The 13,886-nt window shown below is 51.8% G+C and overlaps 1 protein-coding gene across 1 annotated transcript in view; it reads left to right on the forward strand.

Moving 5' to 3' along the window:
* The first annotated feature begins 3,224 nt into the window (after nt 1-3,224).
* Nucleotides 3,225-13,886, forward strand: part of RIMBP2 (RIMS binding protein 2) — a 238,106-nt gene continuing 227,444 nt past the window's right edge. Inside the window, exon 1 of the mRNA XM_060029334.1 lies at nt 3,225-3,318. The gene's annotated coding sequence lies outside the window, so the exon portion shown is untranslated. The remainder of the gene's footprint in view (nt 3,319-13,886) is intronic.

Below are 13,886 nucleotides of genomic sequence, written 5' to 3' on the forward strand. Positions count from 1 at the left end.
GTGACCTGCAAGCATTACCGGGAAGATCCTATTATCATGAACTTCTCGGGGCATCTAAAGCGAAGCACCAGCATTTACTGAAATGAGGGAATTGCTGGAAATCCCAGTCTCATCGTCTCGGCCCGGGAAAGAAGGAGGGGAGATAGATGATGATGCTGCTGCTAACATACAGAGCCAGGTCCTCTTCGACGCCCTCTGAGTTTTTAATTTGACTGAATTTCCACAGCCCTGTTATGAATCCCGGTTTTAGGAATGGGCTTTGGATGAGGCACCAGGAATTTAAGTAACTTGTTCAAAGTCACACAGTTTGTAACTGGGGGTGGGGCTGGGGGCAAGATTCTAATCTAGGTCATCTGATTCCAGAGCCTTCTCTCTTAAGCAATGTGCAGTGTTTCTTATTGGAAGAAATTAATAGCTGAGAAGACATTCTTTAAATGCCGGTGGGGAAAGGAAGGGCAAATACACAGTCTCTCTCCCCCTCTCTCTCTCTCTCTCTCTCTCTCTCTCTCTCTCTCTCTCTCTCTCTCTCTCTCTCTCACACACACACACACACACACACACACACACACACACACACACACACACCCGTTTCCACCTGTTTTCTCCTCCAGCTCCTTGATTACTGACTGTTTCATTGCTGAGTTTGGTGGGGCCAATGTTGGAATGCACCTAAAATCATTCCCCAGGGTTCGCCCACTCTAATGCAAATAGTCAGTCCCATTCTTTTGTTAAGAAGAGCAGTTGTTTGGTTAACTGGAACTCTAGAAATTTCTCATACTGGATTATTGGCTGAAATCAGCTGGAACCAGTGCTGTCAGGGAGCTTCTCCTAGGCCGTGCTATTATTAAAGGGCGCCTTTGCCTGCAGTGCTTCTTTCTACAGCTCCCGACCCCCTTCACGTGCATGTGTGAGGGTCGAACGTACAGCCAGCCGGGCTGAGCGGCACGTGCCCGGCGGACAGTGCCGCTGGCCGGGAGCTATGGTGGGGGAGAGGCAGGCTGCAACAGCTGCACACCCCCCTTCTTTGATTTTAAGGTCACAGAATCAGTTGTAAACCTATTTTTCCCACTGAACTTAAGGATCCATTATTAAAAGACGTACTGTTATTCGGCCCAAAGATCTTGGAGAAAAACGAATGAATTCTGCGGCTGCCCATCATGAATGATTTGGGTCCTGTTGCCTTCAGGGCCTGGAATTAGCAAAATGCTCCAATGCTCGGTGCCCCTTTCAGGAACCTTGGAACCCGAGGCCCTGTGTTCTGACCCCAAGCCAACTGTGAAGTTCTCCCTTGAGTGTTCTCCACCCTCCAGAGGTGCTGTCCTTCCTCCTCGCTACTGTTACTCCTCTCTGTTCTTTGGAGCCCTTATTTCTTCAGGCGTTGTGTTATGGGCTGAGTTGTGTACCCACCCCCCCAATCCATATGTTGAAGTCCTAACCAGGACCCCCAGGACCTCAGAACATGACTCTGTTTGCTCTTTAAAGGAGATGGGGGCCTTGAAACAAGGAACTAAGTCTGAAGGAGGTCACTAGGGTGGGCCCTAATCCAAGAAGACAGGTGTCCTTATAAGAGAAAATCGGGGACACAGAGAGACACCAGAACTGTGTGCGCGCACAGAGGAAGCCCACGTGAGGACCCAGCGAGAAGGCGGCCGTCCCCACGCCAAGGAGAGAGGCCTCAGGAGAAACCAACCCTGCCCACACCTTGATCTTGGACACCCAGCTTCCTGGACTACAAGACAATGCATTTCTCCCTCCCTCGGTGGTGTTTTGCGCTAGCAGCCCGAGTGGATCCAGCCAAGACGAGCAGTTAAATGTGTGACCCAGGCAAGGTGTGGACGGAGGGGACACGACCTGCTCGGTTGGCCGACATCCTTACGACTCTATGCGGGCATCCCCGCATGGCCTGATGAAAGGCTGCACCAATGTACTGGGGGCCTAGAGCCTGGAGGCGCCTGGCTCATGCCTCTCCTTCCTGCGGGAGTGACCGTCCTGCCCACCTTCTGATCCCACCCAGGCCTAGCTCGGAGTTATTCCTTCCATAAAACTGGCCAATGGCCTCCAGCCGTGACGACTTCCTGCCTGTCTTTTGAAATCCCACAGAAATTTCTTCTATTATTTTTTTGAATTGAAGTGTAGTTGATTTACAGTGTTGTGCTAATCTCTGCTCTACAGCAGAGTGATTCAGTTATACACACACAGACATTCTTTATTTCTTATATTCTTTTCCTTTATGGTTTACCCCAGGAGACTGGATATGGTTCCCTGTGCTACACAGTGGGACCTTGTTGTTTACCTGTTTTAAATGTAATAGTTTGCGTCGGCCAACCCCACGCTCCCAGGCCATCCCCCTCCCTGGAGAGCCCACACGATGAGGTTGGAGACGACGAGGCAGGGCTGGGTTGCAAGCCGCAGTCAGGACTGGGCACTTGATCCTCAAGGTAAGGGGCAGCCTCTGAAGTCCTTTAAGGAAGAGGATGACACAGTCCGATGTCCATTTTCCCAAGACCGTTCTGCCTTCTCGGCAGAGCTTGAATTAAAGGGAGGCGTGGCTAGAAGAAAGCCCGCTGAGCGGGCTGGTCACGTGATCCGGGGGGAGCTACTGGCGGCCCGGATGAGGATCGCAGCATGAAGGAAGTGCACGGATTGGAGAGTTAGTAGGAGGCCACCTCGGCAGGACGCGTTAACGGGCTGAGTGACAGGAGCGAGCTGAGTCGGGAGTCGTGGCTTCCTCATCCGATCGGCGGGCGGGGCTGTCAGGGCTGCTCTCCTGGAGAATCTCACTCGAGGATTACGGCTCTTGCAGCATGGAATGGCCCTCTGGTCCATGGCGTCCTAGAGCCATCATTGAGGATTATGCTCAGTTCCACGTTAAAGGAAATGCAGTGCCTCAAACAAGATACGGCTTTGTACTTCTGTGGCTTAAAAATGTCAGATGTGGGGAATCCAGAGCTTCCAGGTGTGTGGGCTTCCCGGAATCACTGGGGACTCAGGGTCCTAGGTTGCTGCTCTGTCGTCTTGATGACAGTGACCCTCATCTTGATGCTCTCGGGATGGTGGCTGGAGCTCCAGCCGGTATGTCCGCATTCCAGGCAGAAAGAAGGGGAAGTGGATGGAGGGCAAGAAAAAGGGAGGGACAGCTGAAGCACCCCCTGTCGTGTGTGTTCTTGGAGACGCCATTCAGTGGCTTCTGCTTATCTCTCATTTGTCACACCTGCCAGGTGCCCAACCCAAATTGCACCAGAAGCTGGGAAATAACAGCTGTTTTCCTGGGGCGTGACCGCCTGCAATACAACTGGAGTTCTGTGAGAAGGAAGAAGGGTGAGTGCATACTGGGTAGACCAGTGGTCTTCAGAACACCTGCTCTCCTCGCCCAGCGTACATTTATTTTCTGGCCCTTAAGCCTCTCTGGTGACGGACCTACGAGTGGATTCTCCACACAGTCCTTGGGTTTCATTGGCGTTGAGGGTCACTGCGTTTAAAGGGAAGCACATAGGATAAACAGCCGTCACTTTTTGTGGTTCACCTAATTTCACTGGATTGATCCTCTCTGTCGTAGGTTGTCATTATGCTAGAATTGGCTTTGTGTGTGTGTGTGCGTGTGTGTGTACTCAGACTTTTCCCAGTTGTCTAAATTATCTTTAAAAAGAAAGTTTGGGACTTCCCTGGTGGTCCAGTGGTTAAGACTTAGCCTTCTAATGCAAGGGGTGCAGGTTCGATGCCTGGTCAGGGAGCTAAGATCCCACATGGCTTGTGGCCAAAAAACCAAAACATAAAACAAAAGCAATAGTGTAACAAATTCAGTAAGACTAAAAATGGTCCACATCAAAAGAATCTTTAAAAAAAAAATAGAAAGTTCTAAGAAGTGCATTTTTAAAAATAAATTTATTTATTTATCTGTTTGTTTATTTTGGCTGCATTGGGTCTTTGTTGCTGCGCGCGGGCTTTCTCTAGTTGCGGCGAGCGGGGGCTACTCTTCGTTGCGGTGTGCGGGCTTCTCATTGCGGTGGCTTCTCTTGCTGCAGAACGTGGGCTCTAGGCATGCGGGCTTCAGTAGTTGCAGCACACAGGCTCAGTAGTTGTGGCTCGCGGGCTCTAGAGCACAGGCTCAGTAGTTGTGGTGCACGGGCTTGGCTACTCCGTGGCATGTGAGATCTTCCTGGATCAGGGATCGAACCTGTGTCCCCTGCGTTGGCAGGCGGATTCTTAAACCCTGCGCCACCAGGGAAGTCCGGAAGCGCATTTTTAAAAGAGTGTTATCGTTGGGTGACTTCATCTTTAAGCTGCCCTCCTGGGTGGGGATGAAAAGGTGTAATTACGTGAGTCCCTTCAGGAGGCAGGCTTCTGTCATTGCTGATTGTTTTAACATCGGAGGTGCAAGGAAAAGTGGACAAATGAATTTAGAGATCACCCTCTGCATTTTCTTCACATTTCATTCATCCATCCATTTATTCATTCAGTCAAATTGGTACATGATGATTGCATATAAAGTCATATCACATGAAGCTCACAGGGAGAAGGGCAGTCAGATGTGTCACTTTTGAGAATGCTATAATAAAAATACGGGGGGGGGCAGCTCCAGTGTTATAGGAGACAGTTCTGTGTTTAAATCGTGTCTTCACTACTTGCTCATGGAGTGACCTTCCCTCTCAGTTTCCTTGTCTGTAAAATGGAGATGTTAATAGTTCCTAACTTGTAGGTGAGTGTCTATTCAATTTCATCCCATCCCATCCCCTTCTATGCTATTTAAACAAATGGTGTTAAGACCTCCTAAATCGATTCCACAATCCAATCGGTCGGTCATGCCTTGACGTCTGGACAACTCCTTTCCGGAACCTCACGTTTGGCCGTCCTGCGGCGAGATAGGGCATGGGTGGGGCTGGGATCTTGAGAGAGGAGATGGGGCCGCCCTCGGGACGTGGGACCCACCCGGAAGGAGACCTCCAGGGTCTTTGTGAGATTTATTTCTATGCATCAGGACGGGGCGCCTTTAATGGTTTTTAATCACAATTTAATAAATAAAACAGAGAACAAAGGACTCATCAAATCGTTCTTGTTGTTCGCTGTTCAACACCCGCTGCTCAGCACAGTTAAGAGGCTTGGTCGTAAAGCAGCAGTGGGTGGAGGGGCAGCAGGCAGGAGGGGGCTTGGAGAGGACGCGCGGCAAAGACGGGGGTTTGGGCGGCAGGTGAGAGCTGGACCTGGGTGGGTCCCGTGGCACTCGGACCGCCGCCGTGCCTGTGAGTGTGTCGCCCCAATCCCCCTTGTTCAGGAACCCTCTCCCTTCCCACCTGCCCCAGGAGGCCATGGACTTAAGGCTTCCAGCTGTGAACTCGACTTATTTCCTGCTCTGTCCTGAGAACCCTGAGGCTTTCTTCCAGAAGCAGGAATAAAAGCCGCCCCTCGTCTCCGGGTCTGGAGGACTCTCCCCGGAGGCTGCCTTCGCTGGCACATTCAGCTGCCCATCAGCCCCGCCAGTGCCCCGTCGAATCCCTTTCTTGCTGGTGGGTGTCTGAGACATGGCCAGCGTCCTTCTTTCTGTGCAACCATCAACAAATAGATTCTCCTTTTCCATCGTGGCGGCATCCGGTACTGACTTCGTAGACCCCTCGAAGCACCCACAGACCACGTCTCTCAGTTAATGACAAGCTCCCACTCACCCGGGAAGCCTTTATCGGCGACCTGCCGCGCCCCAGACACAGCTGCAGCTACCTGCGGGGTGGCGGTGAATCAAGCCCCATTCACACCGGGAAGGAGCTTTTAACTTCAGCCGATCGCTACTTAAAAATAGTTTTCGACCACGTCCGTGCGGCACACCGCACGCTTGCTGTGTTGTTTTTCTCTCCTGAGAGCTGGGGTGGGTCCCACCTAATTCAGCTTCTTAAGCAAGGGCCTCCGGCAGCTGCCCTCCCCCCCGGTCCCCTCCGTCCTGGCCTTTAAGGAAGGCTGGATGGGAAGCGGGAGGGAGGGAAGCATGCGGAGGCCGGGGCTCTGCTCGCGGGCAGGCTCTGCACACGGAAGCCTGGAGCCCCATCCCCCTCGCGTCTCCAGCATCTCCGTGGCAAGCCTGCTCGAACAGCCACCTCGTTTGCAGGTTGACAGAATCACAGGCCTGCTTCGGGTCCTGTGTGGAGTTGCCGAGGCACAGCAAGGATCCCTTGAGCCCTGCCTCCTGGAGGCGCTGTCGGCCTCTCGCTTTATACTTACCCTGAGCCTGTGGGGAGGGGCGGCAGCCGGTCTGAAGAGCTCACCTCCGAGGAAAGCGAAGTCCGTTTACACCTTCCCGCCTTCAACAAACACACCCCTTTCATGGGGGACCGCGTGGGAGTTACAGAGCACCCATTTGGGAGGAAGTCATCCCTGTGACCCGCTTCCCCGTGGACCACGGGGTTCTTCAAGCATCTCCTAACGACCTGTGAGGAGCCCCAGCAGCGGGGGGCGGCCCCGCCCATGCGCTCCTGACACGTGAGGTCACATCCTCCCGGAAGGAAAAACTCAGCCTATTTCTATCCTCCTCTGGAGTTTCCGGCGGTGGCCGTGGCGTCTGAGTCACGCGTCCGCTCTCCAGGAGGAATGTGCTCTGTCCATTCCCTAAGCGTGTCCCAGGCGCCTCCTGCCAGACCTGGATGGTTTCAGGTGGTGACAGGTGCTGTGAAGACAGGGACGTGAGAGAGAGTGGCCGGCATGGGCTGGGTGAGGCCCTTAGACGGGGAGACCTGAATGGTGAGTGGGGCCCCGGGGGGGGGAGAGTGTTCCAGAGTGTTCTAGAATGTTCCATGTGCCCCCTGATATCAGGGCGAGCTTGGTGTGTCGGAAGAATGAGAAAGCCAGTGAGGCTGGGAGGTGGGGAGAGGGGTGTGGGAGGGGATGGGTAGATCGCGTGGTACCCACCGTGGGTTCTGCTGTGCGGGCAGAGCCTCAGCGAGTGCCGTGACGTGACTGATGCGTTAAGGGGCTGCGTGCTTGTGCAGAGAACCCGCCGGGCAAGATGGTCAGGGGTCTGGCGTAAGTTCCAGGCAGGAATAATGGCCCCGACGAGGCTGGGAGCTGGGAACCACGTCTGGGATGGCAGCAAAGCCTGATGGGAATATGCATGACTTCACAAGATGTCTGATTACCCCTGTGGCGCGTCCCTTCTTCCCTCGGTATGAATGGGGTTGAACAGTTGATCTAACCTGCGGGCTGAGGCCGTGTGGCCCTTTGGGCTTGTTCTGTTGGGTCTCATGGTGGCGATTTTGTAAAATCCCGCTTTTCTTCGAGTGCTACCTTGATTCATTCCTGGGTGCGTGCTGGGGGCTAATTGTTGGTCTTTATCGTGCTGTGGGGACTCTCTCTCGCTCTCTCTCTCTTTGAAGCACACGCCCAAAGCATGCTAGACGTTCAATAAACGTTCCCATCAATGAATGAAACTAGGCAGTTAATACGCTTCTCAGTGAAGGTCCATGTGTGTTTCCACACGGGGATATGGGCAGAAAGTGGACGTCTTATGCTCTCGATGACAGGAGATTCTTAATTTTTAACCTTCTTCCTTCTTACCTTTCCATTTTGCCTAAATTATCTCGCTTTGAGAAAGCATTGCTTTTATTTCCTATTTACCTCTTTTGTCCAAGGTCCAGTCCCCTGGGAGCTTTTAGTAAAAGAAACAAACATCTGGTCAAATAAACACCAGAAAACCACATGGAACAGACACACAATAACCACCTTTTCACACATATTCTTTCTTCCTTTCATTTTCCTGTAGTTCACGAAAGAAAATTGCAAACTGAAATGTGCAGAGACTACGACACGTACGTGTGTGTGCGTGTATGATTTTTATCGTGAAAATGATATTTTCAGTTTCAAAAAGGTAAGAACATTAAGGAATTAGTGAAAAGGAAAATGTACGCTCTCTGTCCAGGGCGATTTCTCCTGGAAGCTGGTCTCGCATCACCGCATCGCCGGGGTTACAGGCATCATCTGCGTTCCAGGCTGGTGTGTGCGGATGGTTACGTGTAAATGGCATCGTGAAAGCTGCGGCCCGTCCCCCCCACCCCCCCGCCTGTCTCCGCCGTCGCTGAGCCCCCTTCCTCCTGGGCAGCGCCTCTTCCCACCACCATTTCCAGTTCACACCCTTCTCCTCCGAGCCACCAAAGCCATCTGGTTCCCCAGCCCCTGGCTGCCAGGGCGCCTCCGTGGGGTCCGGCCAGCTGGCAGGTGCCACTCTGGCTTGTCGAGTGGTGTTGGAAGATGCAGCCGGGCTCCCGATAGCTCCCGACGCCCCCGCCGGTGTGCAGGCCTGTGGGCTCCAGGCCAGGGCCGCTGTGCCAGCCATTTGCTTCATCATCAACTCCTCACCTTGGCCTCAGACTCGGCCCCCTCCTGGCACAGCGAGCGCGTTTAACCTCAGCAGTGATTTAAGTGCAGAGATCAGCTCATCGGTCCAGCAGAGCAATGTGACTCCGACACTCAGGGCCCCGGTGTGGATCTCCTTCCCGCATGGGATGCAGGCGGCGATGGCCTCGTGGATCCTGTCTGTGCAACAGTTTCAGTGTCCTGGGCTCCGAACAAGCCCGCAAGAGGTGTAGAGTGTGTACTGTTCACTGCGCCAAAGAGGACGACGAGAAGCAGAGGTGGTTCTTCACCGTCTCGAAGTGAGCGACACATGGAATTGATGATGAACATAAAATAAGAAGCACACCTGGGCCTTGCAAGGAGGCATCACTTGAGAGGATGCTGCCCAGGGGAGCGGCAAGGGGCCACTGCAGTCGGGGGGCTCTGAGCATCGGTCTGCAGGTGGCTCCGAGGGCAGGCTGAAAGGGTTTTCCTTTATTGGGAGGAGAAGATGCTGGATGTGGGCAGCGGGATGAGGCAGCAAGATCTGGGTGCAGGTGAGCGAGTGTTTTATCCCTGGCCGGGCTGTCCCCAGCAGGGCTGTGCCGGCAGGACCTGGGGGAAGGCAGCCCCCGAACCGGCATTTTGTTCTGCTTGATCTGTGGGCACAGATTTTCCGTGATCTGTCGCTGACACCAATCCAAGGGATGCAATTCTCAGAGCGAAGTTTTGGGGGAGAGCTGTGACGGTTCATGGGAGGCGTCCGGAACTCAGTGAGGGGAGAAGGAGAGGGGAGGAGGCCTGGGGAGGTTGCAGGGCTGAGGAGAGGCCAGGCTGTGCGGAGGAAGGTCCCTCCCGCTTCCATGCAAGGCCAAGGGAGCCTGGACAGCGCGGCACTGGGGGCATGCGGGAGCCTCTGAACACAGGCACAGAGGTGAGGACCAGTGTGCCTCCGCCAGGGAGCTCAGCTCAGCCGGGAGGCACTCTGCTGGCGGGGATGGGGGCGGAGGGAGGGGCCTGGGGGTGGTTGTCCCTGTACAGAAGCCAGAAGCGCCCATGGTCCCTGCCTGGCCAGATCCACCTAGTGAGAAGCGTGGGGCAAGACGTTCGTCCTTCTTTCTACCACTATTTGGGCACCACCTGGGTGGTGTTTCAGGGAGGCTTGGGTTCCAGCCCTGGCTCTGCCGCTTAGAGTTTGTGTCTTTGGACCAATGATCTGTTCTTCTGGAACTTTGCTTCTTATCTGTCAGATCTCTAAAATGGGTATAATAATCTCGATCTATGAAAATGGGTGAATGAGAACATTATGTAAAAATCCTACCACACGCCCATCGACACGTGAAGGGATAAACAAAATGTGGTCCATCCACACAGTGGAACATTTCTCGGCCACAAAGAGGAGTGAAGCACTGCCACGTGCCACGACGTGGATGAAACGTGGAAATGTTATCTGAGTGAAAGAAGCCAGACACAGAAGGCCACGTATCACGAGTCCATTTAAATGGAACGTCTGTTCCTCCAGAGAAGACATACAGGTGGCCGGTAGGCACGTGAAATGATGCTCAGCATCACTGATTATCAGAGAAATGCGAATCAGAGCTACAATGACGTGTCACCTCGCACCGGTCAGAACGGCCATCGTTAAAAAGTCTACAAGTAACAAATGCTGGAGAGGGTATGGAGAGAAGGGACCCTCCTACACGCTTGGTGGGAATGTAAGTTGGTGCAGCCACTGTGGAAAACAGTATGGAGGTTCCTTAAAAAAGTAAAAACAGAGTTGCCATATAATCTAGCAATCCCAGTCCTAGGCTAGGCATATACCTGGACAAAACTATAATTCAGAACGATACATGCACCTCTGTGTTCATAGCAGCGCTATTCACAATAGCCAAGACATGGAAGCAACCTAAGTGTCCATTGACAGATGAATGGATAAAGAAGATGTGGTACATGTATACAACAGAATACTACTCAGCCATAAAAAAGAACAAAATAAGGCCATCTGCAGCAACATGGATGCAACTAGAGATGATCTTACTAAGTGAAGTAAGTCAGACAGAGAAAGACAAATACCATGTGATATCACCTCTATGTGGAATCTAAAATATGACACAAATGAACCTATCTACGAAACAGAAACAGACTCACAGACATAGGGATCAGACTTGTGGTGGCTGAGGGAGAGGGGGTGAGAGAGGGACTGGGAGTTTGGGCTTAGCAGATGCAAACTATTGTACATAGAGTGGATAAACAACAAGGCCCTACTGTGTAGCACAGGGAACTCTATCCAGTCTCCTGGGATAAGCCATGATGGAAAAGAAAATAAAACAAGAATGTCTACATGTGTGTAACTGAGTCACTTGCTGTACAGCAGAGATTGGCATGACATTGTAAACCAACTACACTTCAATTAAAAAAATAAATGTCTAGAATTGGCAAATCCATAGGGACAGAATTCATATGAGTGGATGTCGGGCTGGGGGAGAGGGAACAGGGGGTGGGGCTTCTGTTGGGGGTGACGGAAAACTTTTGGAAGTAGATGGTGGTGACGTTTGTGTGCCATGTTATGGATGGACTTAATGTCACCATGTTGCACACTTTCAAATGGTTAAAATGGTAAATGTCATGGTGTGTGTATTTTGTCTTAATTTAGAAACAACCTCCTGGAGTAAGTACCACCAAGTAAATGTTAGGGATGGGTACGATGACCTGGGGGACAGGCCGCCCTCACTCCTGGTTAATCCGGCGTTGCCGATGGGATCCTGTGCCCCGGTGGGCACGGGTGTTACCAGCCACCCGCCCTGGCTCTGTCCCCTGTGTGGCAGCCATGCTTTGTGTGGTCACGTCCTCATCCCAGAGAAAGCTCTGTTCAGTTTCTAGCCACTTTCCTCCCGGCTGGAAGCTGGGCTTGTGTCGGCCCGTGTGCTTCATGCACGAGCCCACCTGTGTTTTCCGTGCAAACCTCAGTGGCCCACTGAGCGCTGAGTTTTCCCAGCCAGTGAGACGATGAGCCGTTGGAATTCGTTCATAGCATAGTGATGACACATTTCCACACCATCTCGGCCGCTTGGTTCCAGCCTGAAGTTTGATTAGGGGTGTGGATCTCTTGTCCAGGGCTTCACCAAATGGGCGTTTGGCCTCTTTGTGCCTGGGGTAGAGAGAGGGATGCCTCTCCAGGTTGGCACGCTAGCACCTGGGGAGGCAGGCAGTGCCCAGCTCCTGTGCTGAGATGGGCTTTTCCGGGCTGGGCGCCCACCTCCCCTGCTGACAGTAGTTCCTGTGCTTTCCTGGGAACCCAGACAGAGAGCGGTTTTGTGGCTATTCTAACAGTTTAGCCCCAGGTATATTTCTCTATAAGGCTCAGCAGCGGGCGCTGTGATTCTTAGATTCCCAAGTGAGAGCTGTTCCTTTGAGGAATCTCGGTTCCTCTCTGACATAGACTACCCATTCCTTGGGGACTTCCTTGTGTGTGTGAGGGCAGAACAAATTCCTAAGTGAGAAGAAGGAAGTGAGTCGAAACTGCCCCTTAAGGAATGAAGGTGTGGGAAGAAAAAAGGTGAGGACCGCAACGGTTCGATCTAAATGCCCTGCTAAGGTCTGCAAACACACTGTGTTTTCAGTTTTGAAGACACGGCCAATGTTAAAAAAAGGCACCAACATTTCTCGTTGATATTCCAGATTCCTGACACTTTTCTTGAAGAAAGTCAGAGGCTCTGGCAACGCTCTCTCAGTTTCTGCGTGGCCACAGTCAGCTTGCATGGGGGAGCAGCAACTCTTTAAATTAAAATTTCCCCACCAGCCTGCCTCTTTCACCCCCACTACCTGCCTGCCTTCCGCCTTCGGCCCCTGGCATAGGATGTACTGTTAAATCCCTCAGGTTGCGGTTCTTGCTCTGTTGGTAACTTGGCCAAGCCTTTGAACTCCCTCATTCTTCCATCTCCCACCTTCCAGAGGAGCCACTGCAAGGCTGTTACAGGAGGGGAGGGGTCCTGGGTGAATTTGAAAGTGCTTGGGAACCTTAAAGGTGCGTCAAGAAATGTAAGGTTTGGTTCAAGCAAACGAGGTGCCTAGGAGCTCAGCTCACCCCGCCAATCTGGACATGGCGTTTAGCCACCCTCAAACTTGCTGATGGAAAGTGATTTCTTATTTCTGTAAATAATCCTGCCAAGCAAGTGAATTAATTGATTTAATGAGTCGTATGGCGAGAATCAGACCTGGCCAGGAGCGTGTATTTATTTCTGTCTCCATCTGTGGAACTTTCCTTAGAATTAGAGCAGTGCAGTTTTAGTGAGGGATTTGAGGTTTTAACTGGAATTATCTTAGAACTCTCGAGAGCGTCGACTGAGAGACTTGGAGACACATTTTGAGCCGAACAACCTTGGCGAATCTGTGGAATTCTAAGCTTCCATCGGAGGTGGGAGAGAGAAAAATGCAACCCTTTTCCATCCTGAAATCGTATCACCTTCCATCTTCAATTATGTCAGAGGGCAAATAAGCAAAGATCCTGGCCCGTTGACCATCGTATCATTTGATTCCTCTGATGATAAATGATTTTCTTCTAAGTGGCATTTTCTCCTGAGATTGTGTGATCTGCCAGCATCTCATAGGGTATAATTTTTGTGTGCACTTACAGAAGGCCGTTCATTCATTCACTCATCCATTCATTAAATCAGCAGTTCTCAACCAGGAGATTTTGTCCCTGGGGGACATTTGGTGATGTCTGGAGAGGTTTTTGTTTGTCATAGTCTTGGGGGCAGGAGAAGGTGTGCTGCTGGCAGCCAGCTGACAGAGACCAGGGATGCTGTTAAACATCCCACAGTGCACAGGACCGCCCTGTGCAATGGATAATTCTCCAGCCCCACACTTCCATAGGGCTGAGGTTGAATACTAAACTAATATTCACTGGGTGTATTCTCTTTCACAAGCACCGTTTTAGGCCCTGGGGACAAGGTGGTGAATAAGACAGAGAATATTCCTGTTCTCATGGAGCTTATACTCTAGCTGTGGGGTAGAGGAGGTCAGAGAGGCAATAAAGTAACAAGATAACTTTAGTTCCTGCAGCACAGGAAATGAATCAGTGTCATGTGGTAGAGATAGCTGTCTGGAGGGGACAATGTTGGTTAGGGTAGTTATGGAAGTCCACTTGGGTGAGGAAATAGATCAGTTGGGAATTGTATCGTCTAAAATAAGAAAATGTGACATACCATGGCTGAAACAAATGAGGGTTTAATTGCTCACTTAATAAGGAGTCTGGAAGCGGGTAGCTGCTGACACTGATTCAGGGTCAGGGGCTCTGTAAGTCTCTTGTGGTTTTTCCCTCAAGGTCACAAAACGGCTGTTGTAGCTCCAGGCATCACATCTGTGCACACAGTGGGGAAAATGGCACCAGCCCCATGTAGCTCGCCTATCGGAAGAGTAGAAACTATTATGAGCCGGTGGGCAGACCTAGGCCACATGACAACGAGGGCTGCCAGGAAGGTTGGATAAGTTAGTATTTATCCTTTCTAGCCTCCCTAGTGGGAGAAAGATGTTGGGGATAGGTGTCAGGTCAGCCAGCTTTAGGGTGCTGGCACGTGTGA

This window comes from Delphinus delphis, chromosome 13 (assembly GCF_949987515.2).
Source record: "Delphinus delphis chromosome 13, mDelDel1.2, whole genome shotgun sequence".
Classification (NCBI taxonomy): Eukaryota; Metazoa; Chordata; class Mammalia; order Artiodactyla; family Delphinidae; genus Delphinus; species Delphinus delphis.